Source organism: Fringilla coelebs (genome assembly GCF_963513975.1).
Source record: "Fringilla coelebs genome assembly, chromosome: 3".
Taxonomy (NCBI): domain Eukaryota; kingdom Metazoa; phylum Chordata; class Aves; order Passeriformes; family Fringillidae; genus Fringilla; species Fringilla coelebs.
Genome location: NC_140030.1, coordinates 109400277 through 109420167, shown reverse-complemented (window position 1 = coordinate 109420167; position 19891 = coordinate 109400277). Strand labels below are relative to the sequence as shown.

The window sequence follows — 19891 nt, the reverse complement described above, 5'->3', positions numbered from 1 at the left end:
CTGAACCAGCTCTGGTGTATTTCTGTTCAGGAGAGGGTATTTTGGCTCATTTTGGAATATGTCCTTCAGGCCTGCAGTGACCAGACTGCAATCAGGAGAAATGGCTCACAACACACAGTGCCACAAGTGCCCCTTGGGGTCCCATGGCTGGGGGGACCAAGGCCTGAGCTGCAGCCCGACCCGAGGAGACAGAACCCAGCACAGGGCAAAGTCTGCCACAGGCACCACCAGTTCCCCTCCTCACAGATGTGGGATGGAGACCATCCCTCGAGGGGCTCTCAGGACTCCCTGTGCCCGACTGTCCTGCTGCAGTGAGGAAAAGGGCACACTGCAGTGAGGAAAAGGGGACACTGCACCCACACCTGTTCCCAGCACACAAGGTCCTACCTCGCCTTTGGTGAGCCATCCCCTGCACCAAGCCATGTTTTTGCCAGGATCCTCTTCCAGGAGAACAGCGCCTTCACCCCCAAGCTGTGTTCCCTCTGCTGTCCACTCTGCAGCTCCTGCCAGCGGGGCCACGGCTTGGCCAGGCCACTCCATCCTGCTCGATCTCAGTGCTTGCTACTGCTGCTGCTGCTTTAAACGACACAGATCTATCAGGCAATTTCATTAGTGTTTTAACAAATGACTGGATTGATCTCATGTACAGACGGAAAGACTGAAAAAGTTTAGCTTCTACAAGCCTTGAAAAATTAAAGGGAGAATATAAAATAACTGGGGAATTCTTTTAACTGAATTAGACATTTTCCTGTCAGCCCCACAGTTCAGAGCCATTGGTTTTGAAGAGCTGCTGCCTGCATTGACAGGGATGAAGCGTTTGGACAAGGTGAAAAGCCCGGAGGATCCCAGCACCAGGCTCAAAGGGATGTGTCTGGCCCATTGTCTGGTTTGATTAATGAAGCCTTTGCACAGCGAGATAATGCAATGTTTGCCGTGCCGGGGACGCTGCTGCACAGCACAAATATCCCAACTATGAGGAATATTCAATATGATAACAGCAGCAACGAGCCCATCTATGTATGACTGGATTCCGCCCAAAAACGCCTCAAATGATATTTGTTTATTTCCTAATTGTCAGCCACTTTGATGCACTCGTGGTCAGGTTCAACAAGTGCTCCAGGCTCCAAGAGTTTGAAACAAAGGGAGGCACTTGGGCGAGCCGTGTGGTGTGTGGGGCCAGGAACCGGGATCTGGCGGCACGGGCAGCGGGGCGCGGCTCTTGGGACGGACACACAGACAAACACAGGGTCCCTGGAGGATCCCTGGCCTCCTCACAGCCCAGCATTCAAACACTGCCCACCACCACCTCTGTGTCTCAGCAGGAACACCTGCGGGTCAGCAGCGACTCTGGGAAGTAAAAGCGAGCGGATCACCAAAAGGGCCGTGCAGGAGGAGAGCAAGCGTGGAGCTGCGAGCTCATGCCGTCGGGGAACCCCAAGCTCCTGCCTGGGCACAGCTGGGCTGCTGCCTCTGTTCCAATCTCACTTCTGTCTGGAGCTGAGTGCCTGGACTTGGGAGTGCTAGGGAAGCTGGCTTGCCTTTGAGGAAGTGCTGCCTGTGCAGCCAGCTCAGGTCTCACCTGGGGCGCGTCCTGCACCCTGCCTCTCCCAATCCTCCAGTGCTGTGAAATCCAGGTTTGAGTGGACACGGTATTTTTCACTTCCCACCTCAAAGCACCGTGCTGGTTTGCTGTGACTGATTAGGCATTTTCCCCCTGTCCTGTGCAGAGGATTGTTCTGGTGGTGAATGAAAGGAGCCACACATATCAACTGTTCATTTGTTTGTAAAAAGCGGGAGAGCAAGCACGGGACTATTCAATTAATTAAGCTGTGTCTGCTCAGACCTCAGCACCCCTGGGGCCTGCACTCCATTCAAAACACACCAAACAGAAATAGGAACCTGGGGCTGAAGCTGACAAAAAGGCTTGAGCAGAGATGGAAAAATCCTCCAACAGCGTATTTTGACAGTGCTCAAAAACGCGTTCTAACGTACCTGTGAGGTGGTGGACACACAGGTGGGCAAAGGCTGGGGCTCACTTCCAGGCTTCAGGTTCCAAATGCTTTGCCCGTTTGCAGACACACAAACCACACCACCCCTGGTGGCCCGGGGGGTGACCTGTGCCCTGTTTTCATCAGAACCTGACCCGAGAGAGGCGCCTGACCCCGAGCATTCTCCTCCTGCTGCTCCCCGCAGTGTCCCCCCTAGTTCAGCACAGCCACCAGCCGCTGTTACGGGTCCAGGGCAAACCCTGGCCCCCGAGAGCACAGAGCTGTCCCAGCCGGGACACTCCTGAGCGCCCCAGCCCGGAGTCTCGCTCCCTCAATACTTGCTTTTTTTTTTTTTTTTCTTTTTTCTTTTTTTTTTTTTTTTTTTCAGGAGGAGCGCGTTTGTTCTCTATGCCCGAAGCGCCGGGGACGCGCTGCCCGCCCGGGCGAAGGGCTGACAAAGAAATGCGGAAAATCCCCGTCCCAGTACCCGCAGCTCCCGGCGGAACCCCGGCCACCCCACGGGCGGCACGGGGGACGCCCCGATGGAATTTGGGGAGCAGCTGAGGGGCCGCCGCTCGCCTTGGGCTGCCGCGCCCGGAGCGTTCGGTCCCTGCTGCCGCAGCGGCCACGGAGCGAGCCCGGCCCCGGGGACCCCCGCCCAGGTAGGTGCCGCTGGTTCGCTCCCGTCTCCCCCTCACCGCCTTCCGTCCCTTTGGATTTTCCCCCGCCGTTTCCCTCAAGCCATTGAATTCCGGCGATTTTACCATCGGGCAGCGCCGCGGAGAGCGGGGGCCGCCGCTCCATCCGCTAGCCGGGGATCCAGAGCGAAACCGCCCCTGGTCTGGCTGCGCTTCCAGCGGCTCCGGGCAAACGGGACCGACCGCTGGCGGCAGTGACCGCAGGCAGCGGCTGACCGAGCGCGGCGGGGCTCGACCGGGGCCGCGGGAGGTCGCACCGGACCCGACAGCCTGGGCTGGGGTGAAGCGATGCAGAAGGGTGCGCTCGGAGAGCGGCTGCGCGCCGGGGCACGGAAGGGCCCGGGTTCCCACTCCGCCGTCCCCCCGTAGGTCCCTTACCTGGGCTCCGGGCTCGGCTCCGCCGCCGGTGTTGCCGCTCCCGCCGAGGCACGGACAGGCAGCAGCCGCAGGGAATTTAGGGTCTTCCCGAAGCCCTGCCGCCCTTCCCGAGGGGGGTCAGTGCCGGGGATGCCTCCCCCCGGCCCCGGGATCCCCCCGGTCCTCCCCCCGTATCGATTCCAGTCCGGCGCTGGCAGCGTTTAGGCCGGGATTGGGGGATAATAGGAATATCATCTGGAGACAATTACCTTTGGAGCGCGCTCGCTTCTCCTCCCAGACACTGTTATTTGAGCAATAGGATCATTTGATTTCATATCGCACTAAATAACCCCCGGCCGCCGCAAATTGCCGCCTTCTCAACAGCCACCCCTTGGAATAAATTGCACAGCGACTCCTTGGGCTCCAGCTTCTTCTTATTTTTTTTTTTCCCGTTATTTCCCCCCCTCCTTTTTCTCCTCTGCAGAACGGTATTTCGGGAGAAGCAGGGACAGAGGCCCGATGCTGGTGGATAAACTGCGTCCAGCAAAGCTCCAGCTCCCTTAATAAGCTAAGCAGCCAAGCCCTACCCGCACTGCTTTTCCTCGTGTTTTTCTCCCCCTCCCTCATCTATTTTTTTTTTCTTTCTTTCCTCCTTTTTTTTTCTTTTTTTTTTTCTTTTTCTTCTGCCCCTTTAAGCAGTTTTTCCCCTGCCAGGTCCCGCTGACTGCAGGGCTCGATGTGCCTTTAAGGCTCTGTCAGCGCTCGCCTGATAATCTGGTCATCGCCGGCCTCATTAGATCTGTATTAATGTCAGCCACGGATTGCTAATTAGATTTGCGGGATAAATGAAATTACCCGAGTGGGCGGCGTGGGAGGGGGAGTGCAGTCTCCCAGCGCTTCCCAGGATTTACGGGGGGGAAAAAAATAAAAAAGGAAAAATAGAAAGGAAAGACATAATTTTATTTTCCATTCTTTTCTCCCTCCTTTCCCTTCCTGAGCCCCATCCCCTCCTCAGGCTCCCCTGTGACAGTCACTAACCAAAGAATTCCCCAAACTGCTCCGTAGCCGGACCTGGGGGTTCTGCTAACAGAGCCCATCGGTGCCGCATCGGGTGCTCTGTGCCGAGGGATCCTGCTCGCCTTGGATTCATGGATCCCAGGGAGCAGCTCTGGGGTGAACAGCACTGCACTGCTGAGGTCTCGCAGGGGTCGAGGGAGAGACTGATGGCATTATTCATCCTGTTTATTTATCCTTATTAGAAAATGGGATGAAAGAACAGGGCCCGGCGCCTGCCTTTAAGCACCGGCTGAGCAGCTCACACACAGCCCCAATTAAACACTGCCCGCACGAGGCCTTTCTCCATATTGGAAACCCAGCTCTGTTTAACGAGGACCAATTAAATCCTGCTTCATTTTACCTGGGATCTCACAACAAATTCCTTTTCTTCTTCCCTGGTAATTACTGGCAGAATCAGCCCCACTATTGGGGCAGGAAGCCCTCCCTGATAACCCACCTGAACCCCGGCTGGATTCCAGCAGAGCCAGGGGCCCTTCCTGCCCCCAACTCCACCAAAACCTGGTCCTCTCCCACTTCAGCCCACCACGGTGCTGGCAGAGTGGGGCCCCTCCTGGGGAAGCATGTGGAGCTATTCCAGCCTGGCTCTGGCCTACATTCCCAGGCCTCCCCTGAGCACCCCACAATGTCAAAAACTGCACCCTGTCTCCCAGGGGACATCGCTGCAACCGGGACATTCAATTAAATAATCCTGGCCCTTTGCACCACAAATAAATGGCTTTTTTTCTTCCCACAAATATTTCCTTTCCCAAGTTCCCTTTCAAAAGGAAAAAAAAAACCAACAACAACAAAGAAACAAAACCCCAAACTGGAGAACAACAGGAAAAAAAGGAGAGGGGGGGAAAGAAAAGAAAGAAACTGTTCTCCTTTCTTTTCCCTGTGTGCAGGGTAATTGATAGGCTCTATCAGAGGTCAGGATTTGCATAAGAATTAAGAGCAGTAAATTAATTTAATATTCCATGCACATCTCCAATTATTCCTGCAGACCTTTGTCTCCCCGGCTGGCAGAGAGAAGGTTCAGCTGCTCTTCAACCAAACAACATCTGTGCAGTTAATAATTTGATAAACAGCTCATACAAATAGTTTCTGAATTATCTGCCAAACCAATGACTATTCAGTTTGGAAACACTCGGCGAGGGCTGTGCCGGCGGCTTCGCAGCCCCGGCCCAGGGATTTGGCTGCGCCGACAGAGATTCGCCCTGCGTATCCCTAAAATATCAGCAGCCCTCTGCAACAGAATCCCATCAAGGACAATATGTGAAATAAGTTATTGCAGTAATTAATAAGAGCCCACCCTGCCCAGTGTGTGCCCACCACCCGGAGAGGCTCACACGTGCCATGGGGGCGGGCTCCATTCCCCAGCTCCGGGCTCCAGGTGGATCCATGTGAGGTCAGTGGCCCCATGAACTGCTCTTGCTGGGTGCAGCATTTACAGCCCTTCAGCTGCTTCCTTCCCTGCACAACCCCCTGGAAAGGGGCTGGGTTCTCCCGGCTGTCTCCTTGCCCCAGTCTCCAAGGAAGAACGGCTGACAGTTGCCCTGCTAAATCCAAATTTCAGCCCAGGAAGGACATCCTGATTTTCTCCAAGGGAAACCCAATCTTACCCACATGGATGCAGAGGTCCAGCTCCAGCCTGGCCAAGCACTACCAGGCTGCTCCTGGCCTGGAGCTGGGCAGTGGTTGAGTCTCCATCCCTGGAGAGTTTAAAAGATGTGTGGGTGTGGCGCCTGGGGACACCGTTTAGTGGTGGCCTTGGCAGTGCTGGAGGAATGCTTGGACTCAGTGATCTTAGAGGGCTTTTCCAACCTTCACAGTTCCATGATTCCACATCTGCATGGGCCGTGGTTCCTGCAGCACTTACAAGCCTGACCTTAAGTTAGAGTGGCAAAGAGCTCCACTGGTGATGCCTCTGCTCCTCACTCCCCTCAGGCATTAAGCATCATTCCAAAATTAATAAAAAGTTGATTTTTAAAAGATTATGAAGCTCTCCGAGCTAAAGGCAAGGTTAATGCACCTCTCCATAGTCATACAACTTTCATGTCTGCTGTCACAAAGAGCTGATTTTTTCCTCCCATTTAAAAGGAGAATTTACATCATGAACAGAAATCCAGTAACAGGGACACAAACAGAAGCAAAGGGATGAGGTGCCAAATTTGGAGGGATGTCTGGGGCTTGATAAACCACTGCAGGCTTAACACAGCCAAAACAAGGCCAGATCCCCCACTGGGACCGTGGGACAGGCCAGACCTGGTACCTCCCCCAGGGAAGGCAGATCCCTGTGCCTCGTTGGAGATCCCACATTTGGGATTTGGAGCTCCCAGGCTCCATTCACCTGGCTGCAGCGCCGGCTCCGAGCTCACCATGGGGAATCAGCCCTCTGAATATTCAACACAGGCAGCTCCAGGGCTGCTCAGAGCCAGGGATTTGCTAGGAAATGGAAGCTTTTTCCACTCCTTTCCAAAATTCAGATCAATGCACTGTGCTGTCTCTGGAGCCTAAGGCTGGTTTGACCTGAGTGTGTATTTTGCCTCAGCTTTAATTAAACAAACACATTCCAGTTTTTATTTTGGAAGCTAATTGTGTTGTTTTAAGGAATTCAAATCCCCCTTTTTCCAGCCCCCAATTCCCAACGCTTCATGTTGTAAGGAGGGAATTGAACCCTCAGCTGTCTTCTGTCACCCAGCACGGGCATCCCTCCCTCCTGTCACATTCCTGTGGTTTGGCAGCCCAGGACCTGGCACGGTGGGTTTTGGGATCGGGGAGATGCAATGCTGGCTCTGGAGAGCAGGATGCTGGAGATGTGGCGTTTTCAGGGCTGTGGGTTCACCCTTGGAGCCCTTTAGCCCTTCTGGTCCCTGGATTTAACCCCAGCAGGGGGATTTCAGCACCGACACTTGCCAAGGGGCTCTGGGCAACTTGATTAATGTTTGCAGAGCTCTGGGCAGACAGTGCCATGAGTGTGAACATTTTATCATATTCCAGCTAGGCCACAGCCCCCACGGACATCCTGGCACTGCCACATCCGCCACATCCACGGCTGCACGGGCTTTCCTTTGGCATCTCAGCCACCCTACCACCACCACAGGCTGAGGTGGAAAAATCCAAACCCCAGCCTGTGCGGACTTGTGGCGCCCGGAAGCCATGATCCCAGCACCGCTTTTTGGCACGGAAGATCTCTCTTTACGGACTCGCTCGTCGAGCTGCCGCGCCACTCTTTTCTTTATGGAGCCACAGAAGTGTCTGTAATGAGAGATTAAAATAGTAGTCGTGCCCCGTGATTTATTTTTGAAGTTCTCGCGTCTCCGCGCGCGTAAATACCCCGGGCTGCGGGCCGGGATAAATAACGCAGCGCGATATATTAACGAGGGAGAACACAAAGCGCCGGAAAGATGGAGAAGGGGGAAGGCATTTGCTGGGTGGTAAGTTATGGGGCCTTTGGAGGCAGGGCAGGGGGAGGCTGAGCATGGGGGGGGGGTTTGCTCCTGCCTTCCTGCCTTCCCCCCACCGATAAATCAGCAGTCTCGCGGCGCCGGCGCCGGGATAAAATATGCCGGGTCCCTGTGGCGGGGCGGCACGCGGCGCGGGAGCGCGGGCCACGCACGCTGACTGCAAATGGGGTGGGCCATCAGACGCTGCCATAAAACACCCCCTTGCCTCCCCCAGCTGATTATCAACTTCATGCATAGCAAATGACAGAGCGGGAGCGCCGGCGGCGCCTCCACCGCTCTGCCGAGGTAAAAAAAAAATAAAATATTTACAGACTGACAGGCTAATGGACACTTTGCCAAAGAGCCGTTCGAAAGAAGTAGTAAATGGGCCCGTGCTGATGCAGGGCAGCGGGCCCGGTCAGGGATCAGGACACACGGCACCGGATCGGATAACATCTAATTGGCAGGTCACATCCAAATGAGTGTAGTCATGCATCATCCGGAAGGCTTTCTGCTGGTTATAAAGACACTTGTAAACAATTCAGCCGCTGAACATGGCAATAATATGTTGATCCGGCATGTAATGAGGTGTTCCTGGAATCAATAAACTAGTCATGAAGAGCAGGGAGCAAGGTCAGCGCCTGCCTTTTTGATGACCTTTGCTGGCTGGTGAGGACATCATATACTCTGAAGAGGACTTTTCTCATATTGCAGAAGGCGCCGAGTGTCAGAACTTCCATTCGCAGCAAGCAAATGAACAGCCGGGCTCTGCATGCTAATGAAGTCCAGGCTATTTTCCACCTTTTCATCTGCACATTATGCTCTTGACTTTGGAGAAGGTGGGAATTAGGTTGGACCCTCGTGTCAGACTGCCTGATGGCTCGGCTCCGGAAAACTGGTAATTGAAGCTGATGACTGATGCGGAGGAGGCCTGAATTTGGAAATAAACAGTTTCAAGCACTGCATGTCATTTCTAGAGAGACTGCTGAGTGAATGGAAATGAGCTCCGTTTCGCCGATCTAATGCAGTTTCTCAGCAGGAAAAACACTGTCTTTGAGACAACAATGCCAATCAGTGAGATTTAAATGTCCTGGCGATAATGTAAGGAATAGCACCTGCCTCGGCAAACAGCACTTAGGGAAATGCTGCCCCGTGCTGGGGCCTGAGACTTGTCTCCAACCCCCAGCACCAGGCTGGAGGAGCCGGGATGCTCTGAGGCTGGCAGCAGGGACTGGTCCTTGCCACAGAAAAGCCACCGGTGACACTGAGGAGTGTGGCTTTCAGTGACCCCAAGTGAACATGGGGCTTTCCATGCCACGCCTGCACTACTGAACTGCTCCTCCCTGGCAGGAGAGAAATCCTGCTGGCCTCAGCCCCACCACTGCTCTCCTCACCTCGTGCCAGCCCAGCTGCCAGCCCCACAGGGATGGAAAAATGGGGTTTCTAGACAAGGTACCCAAAGGCCAATATGTTCAGCCTCAACTCTTGAGCATCCCAGCAGCTGGGAAATGACATTGCAAATGCTATAAACCCTCCTCAAGTCCTGCTTGGGGGTGTGGAATGGGGCACAGCCACTCTTGTGCTGGGGCAGACGTAGTCTCGCTGGGGCTTCCAGGGCTTTGAGGTGTTTTCCTTCAGACACAGAGTCCCGAACTGGCCTGGCTTGGAAAGACCTTAAAGTCCATCTTATTCTACCCCCTGCCACGGGCAGAGACACCTCCCACTATCCCAGGTCGCTCCAGGCCCTTTCCAAGCTGGCCTGGAATGCTCCCAAGGATCCAGGGGCAGCCACAGCTTCTCTGGGCCCCACGTGTCCTCTGCAGGTCCCCCCCAGGCACAGGCAGGGCTGGGACTTGCCTGCCCCACGCTTCCCCAGCAGCCAGGCACCGACAGGTCCGTGCTGGAGGTGTGAGGTGGGGTGAGCTGCAGGCAGGGGCTCCCCAGAACCCCTCACGCCCCCGGCCAGAGGGGGTCAGCGTCCCCCGGGCGGCCGCATCCCGCTGCCCGCTGCCGAAAGCCGCCGGCTGTCCCCTGGAGGTGGCTGCATCAGGAGCGGGTGTGTTTGTGTAATAGTTTGCAACCCTTCAACATGAAAGGATGGAGACGGATGCGAGTTATTATTATGAAAATGAACCGAGCAACAGACAAAAATATTCAGGAGATGTAATCTGCTTCCCTACAATGCGCTCGCAGAGAAGAGCACTTGGCAGACAGGAGAGTCGCCGTCAGATACATTGCCTTTTGTTAAATTGCTTTTGCTCTGACAATGCCTTTTAAAACCACATGCAATCTTAATTTAAAATACCCAATACCTCAAGGTATAGGGGCCCAGTGCAGTTCTCCAGCTTGGGATTTGTCCAAAACTATTCCCTCCGCTTAATACCGCTATTCCTCATTTTAATCACACGACAAATGTGGGAGCCTGAATTTGCTTGTAAGAATCCATCACTAAAAATTAATGGGGCACGGATTCATTCCCCTACCTGCCACCTCAGCGTTGCCCAAATTCCCAGAAGGTTTGCCCAAGGAAGGTCCTTTTCCTGAGGGGCAGCTTTGACACCGATGGGCAGAAAGCAAAGCTCAGCTTTTTCATCCTTTTAGGAAATGGTTAATGATGAGGAAATGCCAAATGTGGCAGGGCAGGACACTATTGCATTTTTATTTTCAGAGACAGAGTGGTGAGCAAAAACCCCCAAACAAACCAAGCAGCACTTGCACGTCCCCACTCCCTGCTCCTGCCCTACTTCTGCCCTGGCAGGCTGTGTGTCACTCCCTGGCACAGAGCACGAGGCCTCCATGGACTGAGGGCTTGGCTGTGAGTGCCAGCTCTGCACCTCTTTGCTCAGCACTCAGTAGAACACCCCACCACTCCCTCAGAGGTTCCTGGGTGCCAGATTCATCCTCTGCCCATGGGAGGTGAGAGCCTCAAAAGTGTGGTGGCACTTTGAGGCCATCCGTGAGGAAGGGCAGGCATGTGTCCAGGCACGACGCTGGCTCCAGGCTCAGCCCATCCATCAGAGCTCCTCCAGCCTCCCACCTCCACAGATAACCTCCTTCCCTATGCTAATTCCCTCAGAACATTATGCAGACTGTTTATATTTCTCTACAGCCAGAACAGGCTGCTGACACAAATCAGCCATTAGCCATTCACACTGAGGAGTCTCCGCTAATTGTGCAGAATGTAATTAGTGATTATGTAATATCTAAGCTCTTGCAACTGTCATTAATGTCCACTATTCACCAGAGATAGTTCTTACTGAATTAGGGAATGATTACTGCATGCTAAATCTACTTAATCCTAAATATGCTAATTAACACCGCCTGCACTTTAGACAGTGGTTAAAAGCACTAGTCACCTCAAAAAAGGCTCTGATACACCAGAACCCAAATTGCCTGCGAAGGATTTTCCCTCAAAAGGTAAATTTGTTTAATTAAATGCTGTAGTAAACTGTTGGGCACAGCCCTTGATTAGTGCAGCCCGAGGAGGGGCCTTCTGGAATGATCTTGTGAGGTGCCACGGCAGGGCAGCAATGTCCTGCAGCATCCCAGCCCTCCTGCAGCATCCTGGTCCAGGCATAGCCTTTCCCCCATGCCTGCCAGCTTTCCAAAGGCTCTCCCTCCAGGATTAACCACCCCACTCCTCAGGTCATAAACAACAGTATTCCTACAGGCAGATACAGGAGCTTCCCTCAATAAATTCTGGCTTAAATCCTAATTTGAAGATCAATGAGTAATTGTAAGATTGATTGTGTGGAACAGAGTTCAAATAATAAATGCAAAAGGAATGGGATAAACAGAGCAATTGTACAGGTTTGAAAGGTCCCTTTCCAAGGCCTGGGGTGTTTAATGTATTCTGGGTTTCTGTGGAAAAAAAAAGATATGGCTGTCATGAACCCCAGGATAATAGCAGCCTGTGATTTATGAAGATTCCTCCTGCTTATATATTTTAGATAAATAATGCCCCTGTGTGTCTCTCTGCACTCATTCATAACCAAAAGCTGCCCGGGCTGCTCAGAGAGCTTGTGCAGGAACCTCTGGAATCAGCTCAGAGGGACAGGATAACTCACGGATCAGACACTGAGTCAGTCACAGCGTGACAAGGCCAGGGGTGCCCCGGGCAGAGCCACGGAACATGGGCACTCCCAGAGCCAGAGGTGTGCTCCACGCAGGAGTAGAGCCAGAGGTGTGCTCCATGCAGGAATAGAGCCAGAGGTGTGCTCCATGCAGGAGCAAACATGGCCCAGGGGGCAATCACAGCCCAGGGACCTGGGCTTGCCCACCACCGCAATCACCACCACCACGGAAATGAAAGAATTAGCCACACAATGAACCCCTAATTGCCTGGCAACAGCATTTAGGTCCCATTAGGTAGATTTGTAACTGCTCCCAGAGAAATAAACTCCTGTGTCATTAGATAACAAGGGAAGAAATAGGTTATTTCCTTTTTGAAAGGTATGAAAGCTTCCAATTGCCTGATGTACGTGCTCAGTAGATTATTTTCTGTCATCTCAGTTAATTGAATTTTACCCATGGCTCTTAGAATTCCTCCCTTTCGTGTAAGGTTAAAAAGTTCAGAGGAGTCATATTTTTGAACGGCGTCCATTTATCGCACGGGCCAACCCCAGCTGCACAAAGCGCGCCGGGAAAAGGGAGCAGCGGCCAAGCGTGCGGGGATGGCTGCAGCATCCGCCTGGGCTGGCCTGGGATCATGGAAAAACGTCACTTGTCAGGCAGCCTGCAGCTGGGACACTGCCGGGAGCCAGCGGAAGGGACCTGCTGCGAGCTCCGTGGCTGCTGTGCGGCCACTGCACCTCCTCCCCTGCGAAACCAGACCGGGGAGCTGGAGTTAACCTGATTCCTCAGACTGCCCTTGCCAGGGTGCCAGAGGGGATGGAGTGCCACCTGCATCCGCCAGATGTGGGAGGAGCCCCTTATTCCAGCCCTGCTCCGGCGGTGGCTCTGTCACCCTGTGTCACTCTGCCCAGCTCTCACTCTCAAGCAGCCCCCTCATTTCTGCCTTTCCAAAGCAAACCTAGGCAGAGGTTCTTGATTTTGGAGTAAATCCAGAGCATGTGCCATTCCTCTCATCATCGCCCAGGCTGCTGCTCTTAAACCTCCCCAGCTCCCCCTGGTCACTCCTGAGAGGCAGGGGCACCCTCCCGTCCCCAGCAGTGCTGCCCTGGGGAGCTGAAAGCCAAACTTAAAACTTTTGTGGGGAGCTCTGCTTTGACACTGTGGGACATTTGCTTTGCAGACCAGCACCTCCCAGAACGAAAGGGTTGGCTTGGCCACAGAAATATTACCGAAACCATCATCTGGTGACTCCAGAGCCACTTAATTTTAAACCCTCCTGAAAAGCCAGCTCCATTTTCTGCTTTGGTGGAGACCAATTCCCCGCGCTGGCGTCGGAGAATAGATCAGCCCCGGCAGCGGGGCGTTGTTATCCAGCTCCCAACTATTATGACATAGTTTCTATCAGAGCAGTTTTCTTCTCAGCCAGTCGAGTGGAATGATCCCTGAAAGCCGTGGTTTGCGGCAGGGATGCGCTCGGCGCTGTCAGAAATCCGCGGCTGCCCACACGCAGGCCGGCAGCCGGAAAACAAGGACGTGGAAAAGGGCCTGCAAAGGCACTGGGGCTTCGAGGCACTGGGCAGGGGGGAAGCAGCAAAAAAACCCAAGGATGGGAGGAAGAAAAATAAGTATGGAGAGAGGAGTAATGTGGAGCAGCCAGGCCCAAGGAAGGCTCCTTCCCCAAGTCTCCGAGGTGCTGTGTGCATCGGGAGCCGGGCGTGCCTCCTCCCGCCAGCCAGCCCAGCCTGGGCTCAGGGAACCGTCCTCAACACCACAGGGGCATCCCAAACCTCGGGACTGGAGGGGTCAGGCACTGCTCCTTTTCCCCAGGACTGAGGGATTCGGGATTGGCAGACCTGCTTTGGAGGGCTGGATGCCAATCCAGCCTCTTCTTCAGCTGGTTTATGGAACTACTGATGGGGACAGGAGAGGCCCCACATCGCCTCCAGGCTCACGAGCAGGGCTCTGACCCCACAGGTGCATGGGGGCCATTCCCCCTGCTTGGAGAGAACGGGACCGGGCTTCTGCTAGGCTGGGGCTGGTGGTCCCCAAAAACCATCCCTGGTGGGCTGGAGAGGCATCACAGACACCAGGGAGGGGGAGAAGATGGAAGAAAGAGCAGGGCTGCGCTTTTCCACGCCGCCTTTTTGTTTTACTTGGTTTTAATTGTGCCCCAGAGCCCCTTGTATTAAACACCGCTAATTAAGGAGGGCCAGGGAGCGGGAGGGCGGGCGGTGGTGGCCGGAGCCAGGCGGGAGGCCAGCGCGGAGCCCCTCCACCAGCGGAGCGGTGCGTGGGGATAACCTTGTAATCTACAGAAATCTGGGAATTATGATGGATATTACATAAATCAACCCCCCTGTGTCAATAAGGAAAAAAACATTTTTAAAAGAAAAGCAGCTGATAATTAACCCTGAGAGCACGGGTTTAACCCAGATCACCTTGGGGAAGCGCCCGGACAAAGGCAGGCATTCATCCCGGCCTTTCTCATTTAAATAACCCGGCCTTCATTGGCTCCTGAGGGATTGCTCGGGAATTGCTAAACCGGAGGTTTGTTCGGGTTTGATGTGTAGTCGCATTGATTTCCCCCTCCCTCATCTTAATAAAAGGCATTTTATCGAGCCCCGGAGCGGGGCAGGGTGAGGCATCCCACAGCGGGTGTTTGCCAGCCCACAGGAGCTCTGCTGACACCTCCAAGCTCATGGAGCTGGAGGATGGCTCTGGGCAGCACCACCAGCCCGTTGCTCACCAGGAATAACCTAATTATTACTTAGCTAACCAGCTTCGCCCAGAGAAGCTGTGGCTGCCCCTGGATCCCTGGCAGCGTCCAAGGCCAGGCTGGATGGGGCTTGGAGCATCCTGGGATGGTGGAAGGTGTCCCTGCCCATGAAATGAGATGAGCATGAAGGTCCTTCCAGCCCAAATCTTTCTGGGATTCTCTGCATTGATTTTGAGTCTGCCTTTTGGCTCTTTCAGAAGCCAACAGGATCATTCAGGTTGGAAAAGCCCTCTAAGATCAAGTCCAACTGTTCCCCCAAGGCCAAGGCCACCACTAACTCATGTCCCCATGTGTCCCATCCATGCATCTCTTTAATCCCTCCAGGAATGGTGACTTCCCCACTGCCCTGGGCAGCCAATGTTCCAATGCCCAACAGCCCTTCTGGACAAGAAATTCTTCCCAATATCCAATCTAAATTTCTGCTGCTGCAACTTTTGAGGCCATTAATCCCACAGTACCTCCTCAGACAAACATCTGGCCAGTTTTGCTCTCAGGGCACCCAGCAAACCTGCCAGCCCCTCACGCTGGTCAGACCAGACCCCATGGAAGCTTCTCCAGGCTGGTTCCCGCCACCTTACCCTAATGCTCCTCGCTTTTTCCCTGTATCCATAATTATTCACAGGGCACAACCTGAAAACTCACATCAGTCCTGGTCTTTCCTCTTGTTTTTTTCTCTCGACAAGCCATCTGTGTGTGCGAGTGCTGGAACCAGGATAAAGCAGCAACAGCTCAGGGGAGAAAGCTGCAGGCTGGAGGGAGAGCTCCTGCAACGCCCTTTCCTCCCACGGCTGCTGCTGGAAAGCCTGGCAGGGATGTTCTGCACATGGCTCTGCAGCACCCACACACCCACACCTGCTGTGGCCCACAGGGAGTTCCCTGTGCAGGTCAGGCACTGCTGGCAGCCCCACACGGGCTGGAGAGGCCAAGCATGCAGCCCTGGCAGGGAGGACACAGAACCTGCCTGCCTCGCCCTGCTCGCAGAGGGCTGCTGCCGGTGATGGACACATCCTTATTCGTAAGTATTTAATGTTTCTTAGGAAGCACTTCTAAAAGAAATTGGTATGTAATGACAGCACTCACTGGAAAACAGGCCGATTATAAAATGCACTAACTTATCTGGTATTCATTTGAAAAGTAAATGGATGCAAGTAAAGGTGAGAGTTCACTACCAATTCAAATATTTTGCTCTAACAGGCTCTAGCACTCCTACTTTAATTCAAGCAGAAGCACAAGTATGAATAATCAAACTGGATGATGCTCATCAAAACCTTTGTGCCTTGCACCATTTCAAATGGTCATTGAAGCTTAATGGCAAAAAATTTACATTATTCCTTTAATTTGTATTCTGTTCCTTCCTTCTGAGTGATGTGATTGTGATTTTCTGTTGCCGGCTGTATTATTTTGATGCAAATGTTATGTGCTGCTACAGTCCAATTTCCTGCTTCGCCCTCCCCTTTTCTCCCCCCCGAAAGAAACGACAGCTAAAATAGTTCAGAATTGGGGAGGGATTCTGAAATAGTTCCTTAACTACCGCTCCCAATTAAAGCAAACAATGCAGGGTCTTGAAGCACACTGAAAAGCTGAAAATTAATTATTAGCTGAAGGGGGAGGGAAGTGGCTTTGCTCCCCGGACCTTCAGAAAAAAAAAAAAAAAAAAAGAAAAAAAAAAAGAGAGAGAGAGAGAAAAAAGTGAGGGATCCCAATTCTGCCTACAAAAGAATCAGAAAAGAAAATTTGTAATTCAGTTAAAAACTCCTTTTGCTGGCACATAATCACCTAGGGATGAATGCTTTATTGAGAGGCATGGGGCTGCAAACCAAAGCTTTGAAAACAGGAGGCCCCCGGGGTGCTCCCGGCACGTAATATATGCACCGACTAATTTATTGCGCTGTGACTAATTTCCATTCCTTGTGCTCGGAGTTGCCTGGCTAATTACAGGGATGTTTTCTTAACTTGGGTAATTGCGCTGCCCGTGCGCCAGCCCCACGCTGGCTTTGATGCGCCCCCATGGGGCGGCTGCGCGGGGCACCGCCCTAATTAGATTGGCTGCCTTAATTAGGGGAGATGGATGTGGGGGTGCCTGGGGGTGGCGGTGCCCAGCTCCCCGCCACGCAGCCACCAGCCTGCCAGGGCAGCAGGGTGACACCAGCCCCAAGCTGGGCTCTTCCAAAACCACAGGACATCCCAGCACCGATGCCACCGCCCATCCCATTCCCACCAGGAAGGCCAAGCTCCCAGCAGGAGCATCCCTCCAAACACACACGAGGGGACAGCCCCGTGTGCCTGTGTCACCGGGGACGGCCCCGTGTGCCCGTGTCACCGCTGCTTTGACGCCTGCTCAGCCCATCTCCAAATCCGCCGCCTTGATTCTTTCTGCGGCGGTCGCTCACGCGGGCACGGTTGTTATTAGACAGATAATCACTTCCTTGAAATAATTTCAGCACTCAGGCCTAATAAAAAAGATTTCTTTGCAAGGACCCTCGGTGAAAGGGGCTCAGCGCTGCTCCCTGCACGGTGTGGGTCAATTGGGTTCTGCCCCGTCCTCTCTCCAGCCCAACAATTGCCTTTCGCCCACTGAAGAGCGGCCCAGGACACCCACCCAGGGCCAGCCGTGAACGCTCGCCTAAATAGAAGCTTGACATCTGAAATTTTGCTGCGTTACCCCTGCCCTAGCAAAGACTTGGTCAAGATCCTGGAAATTAATGTTGTATTGGTTAAAACCCATCCCTTGGCAGGGAAGGCTGAGGGAAGGCGGCAGACACCTCAGTGCCAGAGGCTCCCGCAGGGCGGCGGTGATGAAGCCGCGTGGGAAGCGGTGCTTCCCGCTGGGATGTGCTGGCCTCTCTGCAGGACTGGGCCATGGCCGTGTCACCCACACCCACGGGATCCTGGAAGAGATGCCAGGGAGAGGCCATCCAGCTGGAAGACTGGGCAGCACCTAGAGTCCCCAGGTTGTGCCCAGCCTATGGAATTCCAGCAGCGGGCTCTGACACTTCCCCAAGGTGACTTAAACCCTCATGCAGCTGCAGACGCTTTCCTCGGCGCATCTGGGGCCTCTGACAGCTTGAGGAAACATAGCCATTCTCCTTTTACATTCAAATAAACAAACCAAGTGTTTCAGCTCCTGTCCAAAGGACCTAGTCTCACACACAGAGACACCTGAGAGAAGGAAGAATTCAATGTCTCTACCCCAAAGTGAATTGACACGGACACCCGGGCAGGGGCGGATCCAGCACCGTAGATTCTCTCCACGGCTGCCCAGCCAGGCTCCAGGTGCTGCCCTCCAGCACACACCAGCAGGCTGGAGGGCTTGGCACAGGTTTGGGAGCTTGGTTTGTTCACCAAGCCAGCTCCATGCGGCCTGTTGTGCAAAGCCAGCCATTCCCAGGTGGATTTTGGGGCCAGGAGCCTGTGGCTGCCGGCACGCGGCGCACGGGGCTCTCGTGGCCCGCCGGGCACCGTGGGTGCGTGGGAGATGCTCACGTGTGTGAAGCATCTTCTCAGGCTCACGCTCGCTGTGAAAAAGGAAATAAAAAGAGCCTCCCCCCTCCAGCTGCCTTCAGCATGTCCTTTCTAATAACTTGGCATATTCACTTAATACAGGCCAGCTCCTTCCAAGTCGTTAGCGGCGGCGGGAGACACAGCCGGAACGCTGACCTGGTTTGCTTGCCAAGACAGAGCAAAGAGAAACCTTCACATAATCATTTCCAAACATTAAAATGGCTCCATTGTCATTATAGCTGAGAGATTGAATTCGCCTCATCAAAGCGGCGTATGACAGGTGACTCAATAGGCTGGTGCCAAGCGCGGAGGCAGGAGATTAGCAGGGCACTGATATCATTATTTCCGCCTATCACAGATTCGGCAGGGAGGCAATTGTAATTTCTGGGCTTATTAGTCTGCATTCGCAGGAAAAAACCTGGTGATAAACCTCAGTGTGACAGCCAGGCATTTGTGCAGCAAGTGCTGTCACAGTGACACTTGGAAAATGCCAATGTGGATACGTTCTCCTAATCCCCCCTAATGGAGGTTAAAGCCTGGCACAAAGGCACTCTTATCACTGATCGGGACACTAATAACATTTGCATTTTTAAGTTAAATATAGTAAGTAAAGAGTAAGTCTCCTCCTCGCGGCTCCGGCAATTAACTCAGCCTCGGAAGGATGAGAGCCCAGCGGAGATTCCAGCCAGGCGGGCTCTCCCACGGCGGGTCAGCATTCCCAGAGCTCCCACCTCCACTCTGGGTGGGTCAGCATTCCCAGAGCTCCCACCTCCACTCTGGGTGGGTCAGCATTCCCAGATCTCCCACCTCCACTCTCAGTGCTCTCTGTGTCCCGGAGTGGGACCTGGCAAAGCGAGGGAATTCTGGCTCATGGGAATTCTGGCCAGGGCTGAGTAGGGCTGCTGGCCCAGGGCTGCCCTGTCCCCCAGCAGAGGAGATCCTTCCAGGGCTTTCATACACTTGTACAAGTGGTTTAGCTTGGGATGGACAGAACTCTTAGGAGGTTTTCCCTGCCCCACGGTGCCAGCTGGGCTTGGGGCTCCTGAGGGAATTCCTCCCGGACACGAGCCCGGCACGTGTGCCACGGACATGCACACACACGCTCTCCACAGGAATTTCTTAAGGAAAAGAATAATTACAGGTGGTAAACTGTTACTTTTCCACATTTAAATAAGAGACCAATTAAGAAGACTATGTAATTCAATTCTGGAGTGAGTGCCACTGAATTCAATTTGTTTCAGGTCAATGAATATAATGTGAAGTTATTAACAAAAAGGTCAGGGACTGCATATAAAATATACACACATGACACAGGCAGAGTAATTAGTACACATTTCACATGTTCTGCTGCTCAGACATATGGTGTAGAAAACCTGAGCAGGATTAGATGGTAATAAATGTTCCCCTCTCCCTCCCACCAGCTCCCTATTTAAATAGGGTTTATGGCTATTTCCCCGGTGTTCCTGGGATCTGCCCGAGGCTGAGGACCCACAGCCCAGACAGCAGCTCGGGGGTGGGGCCCCCAGCCAGGGCAAAGCTCCCAGGAAAGCTGGGACTCTTCCCAAGGCGAGAGATCCCCATGGAGCAGCTCAAGCCACAAGCCAGCACGTGCTGGTGCAGGGACAGTTTTTGGGGACCTCGTTCCCCTCACGCTGCTGGTCCCCAGGCCATGCCAACAGAGCCACGCCTTTGTGGCACCCTCACCAAGAATTACTCTGTTTCTCCGTGCCTGCTTGCTACTGGTGCACACTTAATGTGAAGTTACTGCATTAATGATAACAAAACATTCAAATTATACAGTTAAGCAGTGGTTGAATTTGAAAAAGTCCACAGCGCACATTAAAAATAAAAAAGAAAAGAAAAGCCCCAAACTTCTTTTTGACCCTATGCTTGAGTACTGGACACCTGGATTCTTTTGCAGGGAAAGATGCACTTTCATAGGAGAGTGAAAGTGCATATTTCACTTTCACTGAAGCGGGGGGGGGAAATTTCTCT

General features: G+C 53.4%; 1 long non-coding RNA gene across 3 annotated transcripts in view; it reads right to left on the bottom strand.

Moving 5' to 3' along the window:
* The window catches only part of LOC311151807, a 67935-nt gene that overhangs the window by 790 nt on the left and 47254 nt on the right, over positions 1–19891 (bottom strand). The window contains exon 5 of one of the 3 annotated variants that reach the window (XR_014616033.1): positions 388–593. This is a non-coding gene — a long non-coding RNA (uncharacterized lncRNA). The remainder of the gene's footprint in view (positions 1–387; positions 594–19891) is intronic. The other 2 variants (XR_014616034.1, XR_014616035.1) reach the window with 2 other exon arrangements.